The sequence below is a fragment of the Trachinotus anak genome, unplaced genomic scaffold, assembly GCF_046630095.1.
Source record: "Trachinotus anak isolate AG129_WGS33_773 ecotype Australia unplaced genomic scaffold, CSIRO_AGI_Tana_v1 ptg000026l, whole genome shotgun sequence".
NCBI lineage: Eukaryota > Metazoa > Chordata > Actinopteri > Carangiformes > Carangidae > Trachinotus > Trachinotus anak.
In genome coordinates, this window is record NW_027273877.1 from 866,377 (window position 1) to 887,009 (window position 20,633).

At 42.1% G+C, this 20,633-nt stretch overlaps 1 long non-coding RNA gene across 7 annotated transcripts in view; it reads right to left on the minus strand.

Annotated features, from left to right (window-relative positions):
* Window positions 1–20,633, minus strand: part of LOC139609933 (uncharacterized) — a 290,241-nt gene that overhangs the window by 130,095 nt on the left and 139,513 nt on the right. For all 7 annotated transcript variants that reach the window (XR_011685416.1, XR_011685415.1, XR_011685421.1 and 4 more), the window contains one exon: window positions 137–264. This is a non-coding gene — a long non-coding RNA (uncharacterized lncRNA). The remainder of the gene's footprint in view (window positions 1–136; window positions 265–20,633) is intronic.

Genomic DNA, 20,633 nt, shown 5'->3' on the forward strand with positions numbered 1-20,633 from the left:
CAGGTGTGAGGGGCCGTCAGCTGCTCTGAGTGCCTTCTATTGATCCAGGAGAGGAACTGTGTGTGTGTGTGTGTTTGTTAGTGTGAGCTCCTGACCCAAATTCAGTAAGAGGCATCTGGCAGCATAAAGCACCTACCTGATTTACCAGCAGAATGGGAGGCAGGTGCACGAGGGCTGGATGGAACGATGATGATGATGAAAATTATGATGATGATGATGATAACGATGCTGAGATGGTTACATCAGATGTCACTCACATCCTGCCTGTGGACAAAAGGTAAAAAACAGTGAGAATTACTCTTCACTTACAGAGAAAAACTACATTTACAAACACGCCTTTGCTCTTAGCATAGTTTTACAGGGACGTCTCCCAGCGCAGCATTACTTCACACATAACTCAGCACAGCACCTCCAGTGGTGGAAAACTGACCCTGTACTCAGTTGAGGGAAAAAAATACACAGTCAACATGAAATCGATCCCTAAAACACCTTAATCTTCCAATTAAATCTCCTGAGCGGCTGTGGTGAGATGGTAACTGTGATAAGTGCAGGTTGGAGGAGGAGGGAGGAAGAGGTGGAGGAGGAAGGAGGTGAAACCTACACAGGTACATCGTTGCTCATTGTAAAAGTTTAAAATATAAAATACACAACAGACTTTTTAAAATAATGTTTAGGGAGTGTTATCGACAACTTTTCGAAAAAAAAAAATGGCATTTTTTGTGTTTATTTAAAATAAATAAAATGTGAAATATCAAGGGGGTTTGAGTTTAAGTTTAATTTTAGGACATTAATTGAGGACATAAAATATGAAAATTTTTGTGCAATGTATGTGAAAGTTTGAAATGTTCAATGTTCATGGAGACATGAGCACAGAGATCCAAAAACCTATAAAATCCTCTGATGTCAATCAAACCACAACACATGCCAAATCAAGATTAATGGGAATAACATGAAGGAGGAGAAGTCACAGGACTGTTTGAAGGCCAGGTGATCAGAGCAGGAACAACCATTAGGGAGATGAAAAGACATAAAGATTTCTACATTAGACCAATGATATCTCACATTTTACTGCTTTGAAAAACGTTTGTCCCTGGGAGCTGCTGAAGCATGAGTCAGTGTCAATGAGAGAAGATGATTAAATTAAGGATATATGTGACAAAAGTGTGTGTGTGTGTGTGTGTGTGTGTGTATGTGGTTAAAATGCTTACACATGCATGCATTCCTTGTACATGTGCATGTGTGTGTGTCCCATTTCTTCTGGATATCTGCTAATTGTGCATTTCATTTCTGCTCAAGTGACTCTTTTAAAGCAAAACAGATACTGAGAGTTTGAGCGCCGAGAGCGACGGCGAGTTGCGAGGACAAGGAGAAGAGACAGAGGCAGAGAGGGAGAGGTTGGGGAAAAAAAAAAAAGCAGAGATAAGAAACAGGAAAGACAGCTGCTCTTTTCCCTCTCATTTCATCCAGTTATTGGTTAACTCGGTGGAAAGAAAGTAAATGTTCAAGGGATTTCAGGTCGGCCCATGCCTCCGCCAAGGTAGATGCGCGCTCCACTTGAGGTCTAATTCAACTCTTGTGTAGTATTGATCGCAGCGGCGGCCACGAGGGAGCCCGCCGGTATTTCCTCGGACCAAGGTAGACAACGGTGAGAGAAAAACGTCTTGTAAAATGCCTCCCTCCCTCATCCACTCCCCTGTTGATATCAAGCTGCTGCTTTTTTTCCCTTCGTCTTCTACCCACTTTGCTTCCACTTTTCCCCTCAGGTTTTGCTGCCGAGTGATGGAACACCTTTGGAAAACAGCCGCAGGGACCATCACCGCTCACTGCTCTGGAACTGTAAATTGAACAGGAGGACAGGTGTGTTTGTGTATGCAACGGTATGTGTGGGCAACCATGTGTGTTTTTTGCAAGGGCTTTGACATGCATTCATGTTAACATATAGGAGGTGTTTGGTTTTTGGCTGCATGTCAAGTGTTTGTTAGTTTGTTAGTTAGTCTGCTGTCCATGCAGCACAGGCTGAGAGCTGATTCAGCTGCACTTGGATGGGGTGGGTGGGAGGGCAGGGAAGCGGATGGACAGTTGCAGAGAGGTGATGGTGGGGTGGACCGGGGGCGGGATTCGAGTAGGGGTTGAAGGGTCTTCCAAGCAGCAGTACCTGCGATGAGAAAAATATGGATTCCTGTCGGCAAGACAAATTGATCTCCAGTGTGTGGGAGGAGCAGAGAGGCTTCTGAAGGGAAATCTGCTGAGAGGGAGGGCAGGAAAACAAGAAGACATGGCTGGACTTTAGGTTTTCTGTGTGTGTGTGTGTGTGTGTTTGTGTGTGTGTGAGGTGGTAGACACACTCTTACCCATCCTGCAACTGTCTGAAACTAGTACAGCAGTCCTGTGTTAGTCAGATATTATAAATGCAGATGCACGGCCTGACAAACAACTCTGATCTCTGCAGGTTCTGAAGGCTGGTGAGTAACTCTCTTGGCAGGATATTCATTCAATTATTTTGTGATATTGCTGCTCAGGAGCAGAGATGCTGGAGTTAAAGGGGTAGCTGTTGTGTGCTGCTTTTCCCCTGAAGAACGGTCGAAACTGACAGCAGAGGTTGAGATTTCCCTGAAAACTCTCCAAAACACTAGATGCTACACTTCCTACAATGCAACTTAAAAGTCTTTGATTGCATTGTAAATCCCCACACCTGTTAAACTTCACACCAAGTTTTCAATGCAAGTTTTCTGTTCTAACTTTGGAGTAGTGGAGCAAAAACCATGGTATAATCACTAAGGTTATGTTTTTAGATCTATGCCCATTTGTGCCCTTTAACCAAGCCAAGAGTTGTTGAAAGAGGCAAACACATCTTACTTTCCTGGTTAAAACAGTATATATTGTGTATATATACTGATATATGGGGTACTATGGTAAACTAAGCACTCAGATATTTGGAAAATTGAGTTTTTAAAGCCACACAAACGTGTAGAAATTAGCTAAAAGGAATATGAGGGATCACACAGAGATGTTGGCAAATAACCCTCAATGTTAACTTAAGTCATGTTAATTGGCGCTGACATAACTTTTTGTGTCTACACTTAGTGTGTGTTCTTTTTCTGTATGTGCACAAATTTGTGCAATTTCTATGTATGTTTGTGGACATATTGGACTCAGTGTGGCTACACTACAAGAACACATAGTTGTGTGTGTGTGTGTGTGTCAGTGCCACTTATGGCTCCTGACACCTGTTATTACCCTGCCAATTCACCCAACCAAAAACACACACACACACACTCACTCGTGTAAACAGGAAGGGGTGATGTGAGCAGAAATGCCAACTCTCTCCTTTGGGACACAAGTTCCTGTATCTGGCCTCCTGTCGTACAGCACACTGCATGCATCATCACTGCATCATAAGCATTCATTTACATGTTCAAATGCATAAACGCTGCGATTATGTCTATCAGCTTCTGGTGTGATCCCATTTTTAATATATCCAGTGCATAAAAGCTTTTTTTAAACACTGTATGGCAGATTTAACAGACACTAGATAATCAAACTTCATTTACTGAAAATCCAAAAAGGACAAACCAGACAAGTCACATTATCACATTCACCGTTTGTTGATAACGTTTTACTACGGTCGACAGGAGTAGGGACTTGACTGTTTGGATCCAAATGCATCAGAAGCTTCATGCATAAACCATGTGACAGCAAAGGTACATGTCACCAACCAAGCATTAAACAGGTTATCGCTTCATCTCAAAACCCATAAATCAACTGCACAGAATGTAGGAGACACATTCAGGATTCACACAAATGCACCAGCGTCATTGTTATTCCTGAACTACCCGACAACTTCAAATGTTTGGCATCTGTAAAGGCGGCTGCTAAGGTCGCCTCTGAGCGCCAGCTGGGTGACACCGTTATCATCAGGCACAGCAGATTGGCACCTGTCACGGCGCATTCAAACCCCTGTGAGTAACACTGACAGACAGGTCTGCGCGCCGGACCTGAGGTAGCACCCGTGGGTCGCCTGGCCTCCCTGTGTGGGTGGGTCGGTTGATGTGAAATGAAAAGTAAAAATAAAAACTGATGCTGTTTTTGTCCTTCCACATGCTGCTTCATCAGTCATATAAACATTACCTGATCCTAAACTAAAAATATGTGAAACATCATTAATAATTACTAGAATAAAGAAACACATACGACATGATCCTCCATTACTACATGTGCAGAATATGATCAAAAATATGTTCTTATGTTTCATTTAAAGTTTCTGCATTTTACTAATTCTTTGGCTCCTGGCAGTTTCATAAAAGTCATCCCAGTTGAACTCAGCTCTGATTGGTCCGTTCACTACTGATTGATTCAATTCCAATTCAAAGCCTTCATTTGACTCCAAGAAGTCCAACATGGAGTTAAAGTTCAATGAATATCATCATATTTCACCTTTAACTGAACCAAATTGTTTCAAAACTTCATGATGAACATGGATCTCATCCTGAGGGAGATGAGATTTGAAAAGTATATTAAAGTATAAACAGAAAAATAACTGAAATCCAAACACATCATGAAATGGTTTGCTGTTCAGACTGCCACCATTAAAAGAATTAGAAGTTCTTTCAAATGAAGTCCTGGCTGTTTATTTAAATTATTTCTTTTCGGTTCGGACGTCAGGGTCAAAGCGGAGGAATAAGCACCTCCTTATTGAAGAAGACAAGAGCAATGATCGATGCCAATCGTGTAATCAGGCTTTATTTGAAGGGGGTCGTTGATTCTCAGTCCATCAAGGTTAAGAGTGCGGCACTTGTCATGGCGTGATTTATTATTGCCAGGAGCAGACGAACAACGTCGCATGCCAAAGGGGGGGTGGGAGCGAGGAGACGAAGCCCCGTCGTTTGTATTAATAAGTCCAGACGTTACGTGTGAAGCGCATTTTGGAAATTACCCTTGAAAAATTAGCATGTCACGATCAATCGTCATCAAATGACTCAGGGGGCGTGGCCTGCCCTTATTTAAATGGTATTCATCATCACATGCACAGAGGGTAAACTAGTGGATTGTTATTCAGATGTCTTAAGTATGAAAGAGTTATTTTAACCTCTCTTTGTTTCTGACCATCCAAGTGTGTGTGTGTCACTGTTGTAAGTAACTGTAGGATTAATCACTCCTGTTTTTATTCAGAAAATTCATAAATTCTGAAAATAAACAAAAAAAATAATCTAATTAAGATACATATCGAACTGAAACACAGTAATTCTTGACATTCAGTGCAAGATATTAGTGAAAAGTGACATTTAACTACACGGTCTATACTTAATGATAGTGAAGATGTGTTTCTCTGAACTGAATCTCATTCAGCTGCAGCTTCATCATCCTCACTATGAATGAAAGTGACATCTAAGAGCTGAAAATGTAGAATGTAAATCTCTCAGTTTGGCTGCAGTGCTGAGAGAAACGCCACCGTGAGTGATGCCTATTTACAAACAAAAGTACGCCGGGACACTCCCGTCTGTCCGTGAGAACACAGTGGTATATGTGAGACGAATGGAGCGGAAACTACATTTTTCATCCCGTTCCCCTCTGTTTGTGCTCGCCTTACACACACTACACAACAGGGAACACATGTAATGCATCACGCCGTGATTTCTGACAGCGAGGTGGAGGTAATAACTTTAGGAAGCCCGCTCCCCTTCTTTTCCTCCTCCTTCCCCCCTTCCCTCCATCGGCCTCTCTCAGCGGCTCAACGCTCTTATGTCAGCCATCGATCTGGTGACTGGAGACAACTCATTTCATCACCGTGACACACCATGATGGACCGGCGCACCCTGAACCCCTCGACTTATTCCCGGCCCTGTGCTCCAGCACGCCTCCGTCAGAGAGGCAGCATGTCGGACGCTTGGCGAGTCTATTGATCTGCCACGGGTGGACAGCCAGGGAGGCACAGACGCCATTCTCTTCTGGCGGTTTCTTTATTTCTGTGGGCCTCGACATGCGACCGCAGCTTTCTGTCACTATTTCTGAGATCCTGACACACTGACTGTGTGAATTTACTGTGTATTAAGTTGTGCTAGATGTGATGTCTCACTTTGATTTTGGTTTTAGTTTTTATCATTTGAGTGCCAGTTTCAAATGAAACTGATGATTTCATCTAGTTTTAGTCTATTAAGTTTTTATAAGATTGAATATAACTTAGCTCATACATTTTTAATTTCTTTTGTCAAGTTGCTAAAATTTTATGAGGCTTTTACAGTCACCTTTCATCGTGCATCAGGATAGCAGCCTAAACATGATGATGCACTCAGTGCTCAGCTTTATCAAGGAAGGTTAATCATTTCCAGCAGGGGACATGAAAAGTAAAACCCACTCAAACTCAACCTTAACCTCACAGCACACTTTGGCTTATCTCTGTGTAATGGATAAACTTGTGCCTTTGGTTGTTTTTCAACACTTTCAACACATCATACTCCTTCTCTACAGGTTATTTTAGTTAGTTTGCCCAATTTCAGTGACCACCTTTAGCAATGAACCCTCACAGATTAACTGTTCAATCGGTTCAAATGATCAGACAAAAACAAGTTAACATGATTATGCATTCATAAAATATCAGCAAAAGCTCAGCTCTTTTGTTGATTTTTTGTCTTTGTGATTATAGATATCTCCTGCCATTGTTTTTAACATTAAAATGTTATGAATCATGTATTAAAAAATTACAAAAATTAATAATTGCAAAAAATGCTCAAAAAGGCTAAAACTCTCCGAGCACATAAATGACATGACTGTTCATGTGTGAAACTAGTTTGATGAAATTACCACATTTATTAATGATAAACAATAATTCAAATTTAGTGGAGAGGGGCTTTTAGTACATTGAGGAATTGAACCCCAAACCTGTGGAAGTAAATACCTAAGCCAGACACCATTAACACCTTGTTTTACCCATGATTCCACCCTGGCAGTGTCAGCCCCCTGCCTCTGTCAGTTTGTTGTGCTTGGTGTTGCGGCCCCGAGGCAGTACAGGTCATCCTGATTTCTGCACAAGTGTTGAACCTAACACCTGACCCCGAGGCTTTACCGGGAAGATCCAAACCTGATGTGACACATGACTACAAACGGGCATAAACACTAACGCTTCCCCCCTTTTTATGCTGAATATTGCTTCGCTTAAAAACCCACAGCTACATATTCATGGTGTCAGACAGACAACACATGTAAGGTAAAATAAAGAAACCAAGTGCTGATTTAATGCTCACTGTGATGAATGAGTGCAAGTGTGTGTGTACGCATGTAATTATGAGTGTGTGTGTTTGTGTGCGTCTTTGCATGTATGTTTGTCTGTGTGAACGCGAGGCTCAATTCAAGGGGAGTAATGCAAATTGTCCTGTCACTTCATTTACTGCAGGATGGGTAGATGAGTGTGTGTGTGAGGTGAGAGAAGAGGGGAGGGGGAAGCAGGCCGAATGTCCTCACAACACAAGCACACATACACACACATACACACACACACACAAACACACACACTTTCGTTGGTAGTACCTCAGGGCAAAGCTGAGCCTCAACCTGAACTTGGGAGTTCATTTTGTTTCTCTACGTCTGGAGCAAAAAGAAATGGCCCAGGGATATTTCGATTTTTTTGTCTTCTTTCCTGCCTGTTCACTTAATGTTTCAGTAAAACCTCTGGAATTACAGGCAGAAAGGTAATTCGCCAGCGAGGAACCTTTATTTTCCACTGCTCCCAATTGTTCTGACAGCCAACCTTGCTCGTGAGATCTTTCCTTTGGCGTATGTGTTTGTTTCTTTTCCTTTCCTTGGTGTGTGTATGTGCATCAGGGGATGGAAGTGTGTGTGTGTGTGTGTGTGTGTGTGTGTGTGTGTGTGTGTGTGTGTGTGTGTGTGTGTGTGTGTGTGTGGGGGGGGGGGGGGGGCTGCTAATAAATCAGACAAGGCAAAAGACGAAAATCATGAAAATAAGACCACAAAAAAGGCTAGGGGAAGCTCAAATATCTCTAGCACCGCAGGCATCACAAAAACTACATATCCACTGGATTTCCCAGAACGGTTTAGCAATCCACCTCTCAATAATAATAACAATAACAATACACTCTTTACATTTGAGTCTCTTTCCTCACAAAAAAGACAAGCCTGAGGTTGAAGAGAGCTGCAAATTTAAATCATTCCTTTTCCAAATAGAGGACCTACCCCTTAAAACCTCTATTACAGGTATAAAAAAAAAAAAAAAAACCTTATCGTCGTCTTCGTGGCTTGCAGTGCTCTTGCTACGTGTAAGAGCACGGCCTCTGAGTATTAGTGGAGGCGGTTTAAGAGAAAAAGTTCATTAAATACCTCGGGGATTAGCTGCCAGAATTGGCCTGGCGTCTCGGCTGGCAACGGTTAAACCTTTCGCACCTGCTTCACCCTGTGCTGACATCCTACTGCTGCTTTCTTTCCTTTTTTTTTTTTTTAAAGAGGAGGTTTTGAGAGGCTGCTTTATAAGAAATCCAAAAAGAAGAAGCTCACACCCCCCCACACACAATCTTCACCTGAATGGTAATGAAATCAGCCAATTTACTGTAGACTGAAACATAAAGTTGGGGGGCACGGATGGATGGCATCGAAGCATGCACTCAGAAGTGGACTTCAAAAGGAGAGGCAGAGACACAGAGAGAGAGAGAGAGCGAGCTGCACCCAAGCACGGCGGCGGCAGCAGCGGCCGCGTGAGTGGAGAAAGTTCCGGAGAGGTGGGCAAATCTGTAAAGCGCTGGAGCTGAGAGAGAGAGCTAGTCACCTCATCAGGCGTAGATTTTACAGCCCCCGTTGCCCTAATCCTGACAAGCAGACCGCCATTAGGGAGGCTGAACCTCCCTCCCCACCTCCAACCTCCTCCCTCGTCCCCCCTCCACACATCCCAACTTCTCTCCCTGTGTGTTATTCTCACTCTGGAGAGGGAATTTCATCTCGCTGTTGAAGATGTCATGCAGAGGATGAGGGGATGTGAGCATATTTATTTGATTAAAGATGATGATGACAAGAGGGAGGAGGCCAAGGAGGACACTGTGTCGGGCAAATTATTAGGCCTTTCTCTCTCTCTCTCTCTCTCTCTCTCTCTCTCTCTCTCTCTCTCTCACACACACACACACACACACACACACACACACACACACACACAGACTGTTTCTGTTTGTTTTCTAAGTGGGATCCAAATCAATATTCCAACTCCAGGAGCCTTCAAAGGCAGCCAAAAGTAGCCAAGTGAAAATACTTGTTTGGGAAACAGCAATCGAAGCACAGGAGCATTGGATTTGGTTTGGTTCAAAAAAAAAAAAATATGATTATGAAAGCACAGACATCCACAAACAGACACAAACACACAAACAATGCAGCGCAACAATCCATATTTGGGTTTAATTAATTGCTTAATGCCAATAATATTGCTGTAATGTGATGCTAATTACAGGGTAATTATGTAAACGATGGTTAACTATGATGATCAACGTTCAAATTAGCATTCAAATCATTTCAGCGAAGGGCCCACCTCTCATAATTACATTAAAGGATGTACACAACTTTGAAATGCAAGCAGAAGAACCTTGTTTTTGTGCAGGAGATGTGCAAATGCCCTCCTTCCCCTACTCCAACACTACACACATATCACCATGCACACACACACACACACACACACACACGGACGCACACACACACGGACACATACACCCTTTCCTCCACCTCTGTACTTTTTTACAGGCAGAATCCACAGAAACATCTGTTAAGTAGGAGCAAATGTGAGCTAATTATTTCACCAAAGCATGTTTTTAATTGATCAACAGGGGAACAGCTGTAGAGTGGGTTCTCGCGTCACGGCACTCTGCGAATGAAGACGGGATGAAGGCAAAGAGGAGGGGGTGGGGGGTTTCTCTGAGACAAGAGAGCACTGAACCCTCCACCCCATCCTCCAAACCGCTGAGAAAAGGTCTGACCCACCGCTGTAATTACTTATTTCAGCTGAACCAAAGTGCCAACCTGTGAACGATGCCTTGACAGAGTCAGGGGAGGAGCACTCCTGTTAAACCTTGATCAAACTGATATTAACAGGTTCATCTTAAATGCACAGACCTTTTTTTTTTGTCTTCACTGGCAACATTTTAATACGCTGTGAACAAAGATCTGCTGTTACTCAGTTCAAATAGAATATTTCAGATTTCTGCTTCCTCTGGTCCTATGATTTAAAACAAGGCACTAACATCACGATGGTTACCGGTTTGATTCCTCATTTCATTAGGCTGTTCACATATGTGCACTTCCTTTAAGGACTTTAACACACCACAAGCAATTTTGGTGCATGTATCAGACGCTTTGATCAGTGTATCGCCTCTCTGAGTGTGCAAGAGGGAGAAAAGAGTAATGAGTGAGGGTGTAGGAGGTTTGATAAGGCTGGTAATCGATACCATCACTCTGTGATGGCTTTGCTGAATGTGGGATGCTGTATTTCTTTCATAACTGACTTTCAAATCACTGTTTTGGAGCCCACAACTACTGAGAACTATTTAAAACCTTCACATAACGTAAAATCTCTGCACCCTTTAGAGGTTGCATTTCCTGTGTGGCTCAACAGGTGAGGCAGGAGCTCCATTCTCACAATGCCAACAACTATAAACACAACCACAGCACTGGGAGGCACTGTGGATAAAGGTGTCGACCAGGTGACATATGCTTTGTGTTTTCATTCAGCGACAACACAAACAGAAAGTCAGGCAACCACTTCCAGGTAGGTCTGTCTCATTTGTGGAAAATGCCTGTCAGGTCGGAAACGTGTGATTCGTTGTGAGCTGAGCTGTTTCTCAGAGGGCAAAGCCAGTGTTGTTTTTCTGCCCCTATTTCTGTCACATCCAGGTAGAGGGATCAGGGAGAGGTGAAGGCCCAAAAAGACACACAAATCTGGGTTAACCTCTGCAGATGCTGTCCCTCGAGGCTGGTTGTGAACTGTGGAGCTCAGAAAAGGAGTCTGTTACATGCCTGCCTACCTTTTATCCCCATGTAACTGTGAGACTTTACCATCAGCAAAACAACATGACTAAAGGCTCTTTTTACATAAAGCATGTCACAAATCATGGTATAGAAATGCATGCAAGCATTTATATCCATCGCGACATAAATATAAGACAATGCCCCAAATGTTATTTCAAATTGATTTTCACACTATGACAGGACAAGAGTTTAAAAACATATTGGAGACGCAGGCCTACATTTGAAGAGCATCTGTGCAAGTAAGGTTATACAGCCTTTATCACCTTGTAGGTCACCTGTGTACCTTTGTGGACTCGTAAACATCTATGTATTAGGAACATGTGTTCTCATTTTACTGCTAATTTGGTTTCAAAGTGCCAAAATCTGAGTGTAATTTATGGGCTCTGAGGCATAAACACTAAGGTGATGATTGTTGTTACCGTGCCATGCGGCTGTTTTCAGGTGTTATGTTGCTTTAAGGTTGTGGAGGTTTGGTTTCAGACATGGGTGGGAGAGGGGTGCAATAAACGTTGTTTAGAGAGGTCTCAGTGAGTAAAACAAGCTGAAACTGGAAAAGAAAGGAGGAGGTGAATTAATTTTTTGTCAAAAAAATAAAATAAAAAAAAATAAAAACCTCTACCTACATTACAGTAATCTCCCATGTGCATTTCCTTTAAATAGTTCACTTCTGTGGTCAACTTCTCCGCCAGCCTTCTCAGCCAGGGTGGAAAAAGTGGAGAGGAAGAAAGATGAAGAGCGAGAGCAGAGGAAGAGAAGAGAGAAACCTTCCAACTGGCAGCAGTATGGACTAGTGGAAGCTCAAGCATGACTAAAAAGTACATTCACCGCTAGTCAGTGAATTTTGCTCCCTATTTGTCACTGCCACCTTGGAGAGCAGTAAGCATTAATAATACATGGGAGCTGGGGGAATCTATTAGAGGCTACCCTTGCGGAGAGGAATCAGACGGAGGCTGGGTGCTAGAGCTGTTAGGAAGGGAGAGTGCGAGGGCTGGAGTGGTAAGACAGAGAGATAGTGAGGAACAGAAAGCCTGGGTGCTCTGACCATGCCCCTCTTATTTATTGAAGAGAGTTCTGGGTGGGTGGGTGGGTGGGGGGGGGGTGGTGGTGGTGGTGGTGGTGGTGGTGGTGGTGGTGGTGGTGGTGGTGGTGGTGGGGGGGGTGGGGTGGAGTTGTCAGGTGTGGCTCCTGTGATGCATCATCAGAGAGAGAAGGAAGGAGAGGAAGAGAGAGTGCCGTGGTGAGAGGAACCTCAGGACATAGCTGTAATTGAGTTCATTGATCAAATAGAGAAGGAGGGGGGAAGTGGGAAAAAGAAGTGTACACACTGGACACACTGCTACCTAACCGTGCATTCAAGCAACGCTACAAACTCAAACAAGTCTGCCCATGTTTTCGACCGGAGGAATAACCTCTGCCACCTTTTTTTAACCAATTACAACTGCCTGGCACTCTGGCTTGAAATGCCAGTGCCAATGCTCACACTTTCTTCTGCTACTTCACTGTTAATCCTCTTTATCATTAAACATCATTTTGTAGTGAATTAACACGGATGGTAGTGTTAAAATAAGAAAGTCAGGCATTACTTTAAGAACCTAATTTAACAATAAGCTAATTTTGATAATTGCACATTTTTGATAATGACTTATATATTTTGATGGCTAAAGTAGAAAAGTAAAAGCCACATTAGAGTGAAGCTATATTTATTTTCTCTTTCTTCCCCTCACATTTTCATATATCAAAAACATGTAAATTGCATTATCTGTAATCACCTAAATAGCACCAAGACTCTGTTGTTCTTAAATGTCATTTTTATGTCTGAATGTTTCGATTTTTTCCTTGTCTATTTTTTCAACAAGGAAACCCTGGTGCCTCTCTGTGTTGCCACACACTCTTACCCCTCCTCTTCTTTTCTGGCCAGGTCTAAGCACTTTGTGGAGGTGGGAGGGCGCAAAAAGGGAAAAAAAAAAATTAAGAAAAAAAAAAAAAAAGTGGACCATTTGTTGCTTCAGATGTGCTGCTAATCCTTTGATCGAACCTCTTATGCTCTTCAAACTTGCGACCGGGGCCAAGCTACTAATGAAATTCTGAGGCCGGCAGATAGGCCTCGAGCCGGAGCGTGACAGAGTCCATCTGGTGTGCTAAAGTCCCCCTCTGCTCTCAAACACGCCGCTCAATGCAACTCTATGGGAACACTTTGAAGTGTTTAAGCTGCTGCACTGAAGCCAGCTCTACTCTGCCTCTACCTGATATCAGACGCCACATTAACTATGATTATTTTAATATTATTAAGTCATTACCTAATTCATTTTGGTACATTAGAATAAAACTGTCAGCCTGTCCAACAGTCTCTACACTACATTTGTCATTGTGAGCCACCTGCTCGGATTTGGAGGAAAACCTGCTGGACTGCTTTACGGCACAAAGCAGGAGGAGGGCGCTGTTATTCCAGAGCACACGGAGACAAAGAGTTTAGAGCTTCTGCTGACAGCAGATGGTGGAGAGAGTGAAAGACTTCCAACATGGCCGTCCTGTTCATTAAGAGAGGCGACAGGGCTTCATACGTCATCTGAATTATCTGTTGAGTTTCTAACTCTCACTTCCTGTGACCTTTCAAGGTGGGTGTCAACAGTTTGACTCCAGTAAGGAGCACAGATTTACAGCACTGATATTTGATTTGAGACTAACTTAACTGATATCAGGTTGTGCTTTGCGCTGTGTTTGATATTGTACTTATGGCAAATGCTTTAACTTCTTGTGTCTAGCCTCTCAAATCTGAAGATTTTGCTGGTTTTTCTTTGTCTTATGTGATGGTTAACAGAATATCTCTGGGTTTCTGGACTGTTGGTCGAACACTTGAAGTTGAGCTTTGAATTGTGACAATTTACAAACAAAAAGATTAACCGAAAATAATCATCAGATTAGTTAATAATAATTGTTTTGTACCTGAGTTTAGGTATAGATACCAAAACGATGTATTTTTCAATACCTAACAATGAAAAAAACGCCAGTGATGCCAAACTTTTCACATTTAGTGTAAAATGCTAAACACAAGCCGCCCTAGCCTAAATAAAATACAGTCTGAATTTGTTAAAATAATGGTTTAAATCAGAAACCATCTGCTCATGAAGAAGAAGAGTGTAAATCTGAGCAAGCTTCTGGTGTACTCTTTGTCTTTGATACTATATCCTGCGGACACATTTTGGTTGGCACCAAAGAAAGAAAATATCAAAGTTTGATACCTGTGATGTTTTGGCAGCAAACCTGAGAAACCTGGATGCAGAAGCGTCATCTGCTCCAAACAAAAACAAAAAAATCTCTTTTATCTTGCGCCGAAATTAAGAATAACTTGTGGAGATCACCCCTCGATGACACCAACCCTGTTCTGAAGAGCAAATCTCATCCGATCTCAAAACCTGTTCTGTGTTCTATCCAAACCCAACAGGACCCAGACATCACCAGCTTTTCTTTCCTTTTTCATACATTTCCACAGCTGACAGACCTGTGTAGGAACCCTGATCTGACTGCTAGCCTGTTTGAAAACATGCCGGGTTGCACTGACCCAATCCATACTACACAAACACACACACATGCACAGACACACTCAAACACACACACACTGCTTCAGTGCCTGAGAGGATAAAACATACACACACACACAGCTTTACATGCGAGGATGCGTGTCGATGTGTTATCTAACACACAGAGACAAGAATGCAGGGGAGGCTGAGGAACACACACACTCTCTCTACACACACACACACACACAATACACACAACTATACAGTTTTTTTATGCCTGTAGGAAAAAGACAAGAAAAAGCAAACCACCTGCTGTGAACTACACACTCATTCTGTTTGTATTTTCTTTAGTTTGCTGAACTTGCTCTGTTGATGTACTGTTTGTCTACTTTTCACTTTTCAAACTTACTTCAAAAGCAACGCTCTGACTGCTCTCTCTGTTTGGTTTCCATTAACAAAGCGGTTCTCAACGTGACGATCCAAACACCAATCAAGTTCCACGGGACGACTTTCGGCAGTTTGGACATCGCAGCATGAAATATATTTTTCAAATGTTTTTATTCTTGGTGGTTAAATTCTTTTATTCTTGTACAACAATCAACACCCACAGTCTCTTGCTTAAGTAGACAATGATATTCCATGAAAACAGGTTGAAAAAGGTACAAACAATAATAATCTTACCGGGTTTTATTATATTGATATACTGTATATATATGTAATATTAATTCTGTTGCCGTCTCTCATAAATAACCTTCTTTAAACCATCTCTAGCCACACTAGCATGTTGGCCTCCTGGTTAGTCAGATAATGTGGCAAGTCCTCATCTGACTAGTGGATAAGAGAAGAAATTATTGGCCTAAAATGTAAATTGTTATTTTCTAATTCCATGTTGCTCTGAATATATGGAAAGAAACTTGTAAAAGTTTTGAACAGAGTAATTCCTCCACCATACAATGTGTTTTTAACGTGGACATTTTCCTGCAGAGAGTTCTCACAAAGGAAGCCATCAGCGGCTGCATTATGTGGACACAATCACATCAACTGGACTGAAGATGATACAGTGTGTGTTTGTCCCACAGCAGTGTGCATGTGTGTGTCTGTTCAGTGATATAGCACCCTGAGGCTCACACTAAATCTGGCCTTTCACTGTAGGAAACTACAACAATGGTGTCACAGCTTGGCAGTTTCAGATATCATCTGAGTGACCTGCGTGTGGTGTTCGTGTGTCTCTGTGTGTGTCCTCAACCACAGCACCACTGCTTCGGAAACAGTTTAGCAGGGTTGTTACATAACTTGAAAGCCATCAGGCCATAAAGATACCAGTGTGGCATCTGAACACTGATGTGCCATCTGTCTGAAAGCCTGATCACCTTCGACGCTGATCAAAACACAGCAGCAAAAACACATCACTACTTATCTCCAGTGCACAAAACTGCACAAGGTTAACTGCTCAGTTTGTATTTGTTACCTTCAGTTGCCAAAATAAAAGTTCCAGCCCTTTAACATCTTGCTTTGTGTTCCTGTGCGGTTTTGTTGATAACTTCACAATAAACTGCCTTAAGTATGCAGAGAAAATAAAAGAAACAACAGGGGAGGAGGATGCCCCCCCAACCCCCCACCACCTCACCTCTCCCCCCCTCCCCCCTCTGTCTCCTTGTGCTGAAGGAGGCGGCAGTGGCCCGAGCCAAGAAGGAGTTCACCTAGGGCTGGGATTTAATGAAGGGGGGGACTGTCTGCAGTCGGATGGTTATGGGGGTTTAGGGAAGTAACGCTAGGGCTGTTTTTGGGTGGAGTTTGTGTTTGTGTTTGTTTAGATGAGGAGGGGATGGGGAGGGGGGTTCGTCTGGCTCAAACCACCTTGACTGACCAAATTCTGTGTCCCCTCCCGTGGGTATATTGCCAAAAAAAGAAGGAAAACTACATGTGTGCCCTGGCAAATATGTGCCAAATCACGTGCAATTATGAAACATTATGAGTGAGTGTATTTGCTTATGTGTGTGAGTGAGAGAGACGGACACTAATACAATATTACTATCAAAATATAAATATTATTTCTTAGAAACCTATTATTGGAATAAATCTACAAACCTCACATATCTGATCTTGTATGAACACCTCCTTCTATTGTGCATCTGTTTGTACTGAATATACAAACAAATGTTTCTATTCTTGTATTTATCCTGCATCCAGGCTGCACTGCTACTGCAGAATACTACAGCATATTACAGTCAGCACCAAACGGATGTGAACTGACTACTGAAGAAGCAGTGCCTATGAAAACTGCTTCAGAGGCTGCATCTTTTTTCTAATAAATATCCTTGTTCTTTAAATGCGATAAGCAAAATACATTAATTTAATATAATAATTATTTATTGTACTGAGGTGTAAGCAGGACTCACAGAATCCAACAATGTCAAATTCTCTACAAATAAACAAAAACTAGTGGATGTGGATGGCTAGATACCACGAGATGGAAGAGAGAGAAAGATTAGTACCTCTTTATTTGTATCTTAACTGGGTTAACCCTTCAAGGCCTAAGTAATCTTTAAAAAATCTTACAATACAATCCACCTATGTTCATTCTAATGGTTTTATAAGTGATGATTTCTGCCTGGATTCACCCCTGCATCACGGATTACCACTGATTTGTATCTGCTCAGAAAAAGGTTGGAGAAACCTTTTTTTTTGACAAACAGAAAAAGCGGATAAACTGAACTGAAGTGGGTTTCTAAAAGGTAATTGTCTGGAAACGTAAAAATGTGGCTTTTTATCCCCTTAATCCTGTTAGATTTGGATGGAGATAGCAAGGGATGCTCTAATCTGTTCTAAGGTGTGGAAGAAGGGATAATGGAGATTGAAAAAGATAGGAGCGTTAAGGAACTGTGCGCTGTGCTTCTCTCTAATGTAGCTTTCAATGAACAGCACGGAAACACTACCCATGTGTGCAAGTGACACTAAAAATAAAAATATAAAGACAAATGAGCTCATAAAGATCTCAAAACAGCACTAAAACCACCACAGTCACAATTTAATAAACAACACGACACCCATGCGACAACCTGGGAGCAAATAAAACAATGGCAGTGAAAAAACGACAAGAGAAATATGAATATGAAGCTTTCTTTATGTTGCTGTCACTCGTTTTTTTCACTTAAAACTTTTTTCTGCACTATAAACTTCATTTCTCTTCACACAGCCATTCTCATGCCAGTTCATGAGGATGTCGTCATCTTTTATTATGTCAGGCCGGCAGACGTTTTTGACACCGTTACTATTACTTGTCGCTTCGCAGGACGACTCCTCGCGTCGCTGTTTACCCACTTTGACAACTTACATTATTCTTCCAACACAGGACTGTCACGTCCGTCGACAGCTCCTCGGCACTCAAACCAAATCTGGGCGACGCCCTGATGTTTTCCATCTCGCCAACAAAAGGATACCGCCATCTTCTGAGCGACTGCCGAGGCAGAGTGAAGTGCTGGCCGGACAGAAGCTGACACACAAACTCACAAAGACACTGCAGTCAAATGGACTCTGTTGCTTTTGTTCGGTTTAACTCCAGTTTAACTGAACAAGATGTAAGATATTAAAAAGAGAAGGATGTTCATGAGTTGTAATAGTTATAATGTGGTGGTAATGGAAGCAGTTTAGTAGCATCACTAGTGGCAGTACAAGTAACAATAAATAACTAGCCATGAATGACACATTATATCTAATTAAAATATGCAAGTGATCTATATTTACAGTATATTTAATCATCTAATAATCAATCAACCAACTGGTTCCAGTGGTGTTAGTGGCAGAAACACAGGAGATTCTAGAGGTCAGAAGTGGAGAGGTGACAGGAAGTGAGTGGAGAGAGAGAGAGATGGGACCAGGACACCAACCATCAGGCCACCACAGTTTACCCAGAACCACTGGCAGTACTGGTGCAAGTGGGAGTAGCAGTAGCATTGGTAGAAACAGAAGTATTACTCAAAATATTAATAGAGATATTGCAAATAACATTGTTAGTGTAGTAATTTCTAGGACTGCAGCTGCATTATTGATACTGATTATTATTGATATGTAATAGTAAAGGTACTATCGGAGTACCAACAGTCCAAGTGTTAAATAATTAAAGTAATAAATAGTCAGTCTTTTGTTTAATTTTGCTTTTCTGACACACAGCAGCTGCAGAATAAATGCATCAGCGTGGACTTGACTCCATTACTATACTGTATATTATTGTGCACTTCACTGTGTATGCATATTCGTCACAGTACTAGTGAATTAAGCAAAGCCTCTGTAGACAAGTGTTTATCGTTGAGAGGGTAAAAACGGTGGTGCAGGGAGGAAGGTGTAACGGAGAGGATGTTGTGGATGTAAGATGCAGGTCGCAGATAAAAGCCGTAATCACAACAAATGACCCCTTATTATTACAGATGTCGAGGATAACATGTTAAACGTGGGAGCGAGCCTGAGGGGGAAAGGGGCTCCACGGTGGTTTATTTTCCTCAGCAACAGGAAAAAGAAAAAAGAAAATACCAGCTTATATGTGAGATTGCACCCACGCCATTCCCAGGTTACCCCAGATCACCCTCAGTTATGGCACTCTTTGAAGTTTCACTAACATTACTCATCTGCCACGCCTCTTTCTTTTGTATATGTAAGACAAAACACTAATACGCATCATTCAAAGCTTTAATGCTGCAGTACTCAGTATCAATTGTATTATTAATGGATCAAATGAGTAACTTGAAAGGTGCTTAGATTATATTTTTCTCCTCCTCTTTGTTGTTCAGCGATCACTGCTGTGCTGTTTCTGCAAAATGTGGAACGCACTGTAAATCCAAGTGGAATGCAAATTATTCACGTGGTTTATACATGCACTTCTCATGGTAGTATGTGTATGCTTCCTGTGTACTTCAGGGGGTATCAGCTAAAGGGTCAACACTGGAGGTGGGGGTCATGCAAGAGGACGCCACCAGTCCAGGTTTTAGATGGCTCTGGTTTCAACTGAGCAGAGGCTTTGTAGCGTGGGATACGAGGCCTGACTCTGAAGCCTTAGGAAAATAAACCCAAACAGGGAGGAAATGTTGGCTTATCTGAGCTCAGGAACACAGCAAAGAGAAGATTTTTTTTACATGTACAATCCTCTCCCACCCTCCTACACTCCTATCCAACCCCCAGAGGCAATTTCAGCAGCACCTTATTATGCATTCTTTTTAAGCCATAAAAATATCTAATGCGCCTTTCCTGTATTTAAGTGAAGCTTACCTTATTACATTATTATATCACATGTTTGCTGCCCTACAAAAGCCAAAGAGTGTGAGCTGTGTGGGCAGTGAAACTGAGCTGATCTCCTGCTCTAACAGGAAGTAACAGTGGTCCAGGAAGGGCTTATTTATCATTTAGTCTTATTTATGAGCATAATTTGTTTCTGCGGTGAAGTCTAAACTGTACGGCTGACCTTTGATCGCACTTCTGTTTGTCTTTTCTCCGTGTACAGGGAACAACAGATCTCAAGAAGCTCAGACCGAAGCTGGATCACCAACTGGGCAAAAGGGTCCAGTTGCCCCTGGGCCCCAGAAGTCCAGGGGACCCTGAGAGCTATGACGTTGCTATATGTCAACTGATTTGTGCAAATTCCATTAAGTTGGTTTGTGAACATGCAGCACTAGAGCACTATATCCACTAACATGATAAGGCCAGTGTGTGTGTGCATCTCTGTTATATCTAATGTGTCCTTATCAGTTAAATGTTACTAGATCAATGTGATTTAACAAAAGGGGTGAGGTAGTATTCCAGCAGATGTGGGGTTAACAGAGGTTTGGCAGCATCACTGTTACCCTGGGGCCCCTGGCAGGTTAATCTGGACATGATTCAAGAGGATAGTGAGATGTATTTTCAAGATATCTAAAGCTTCAGGGACACAAAAACATGCTTGAGACCATCAGTGGTTGCTTTTGGATTATCTCTGTTTAATCTTTGACGAAAGCCAATGAGAAACATCATTTGCTTTCGATTATGCATTTAATTTAATTTGTCTGTGGTGACCTTCTTTACTTTTAAAAATACATGACTTCACACCCAAGTGCTGCCCAGTACAACAAAAGTTTTTTTTCT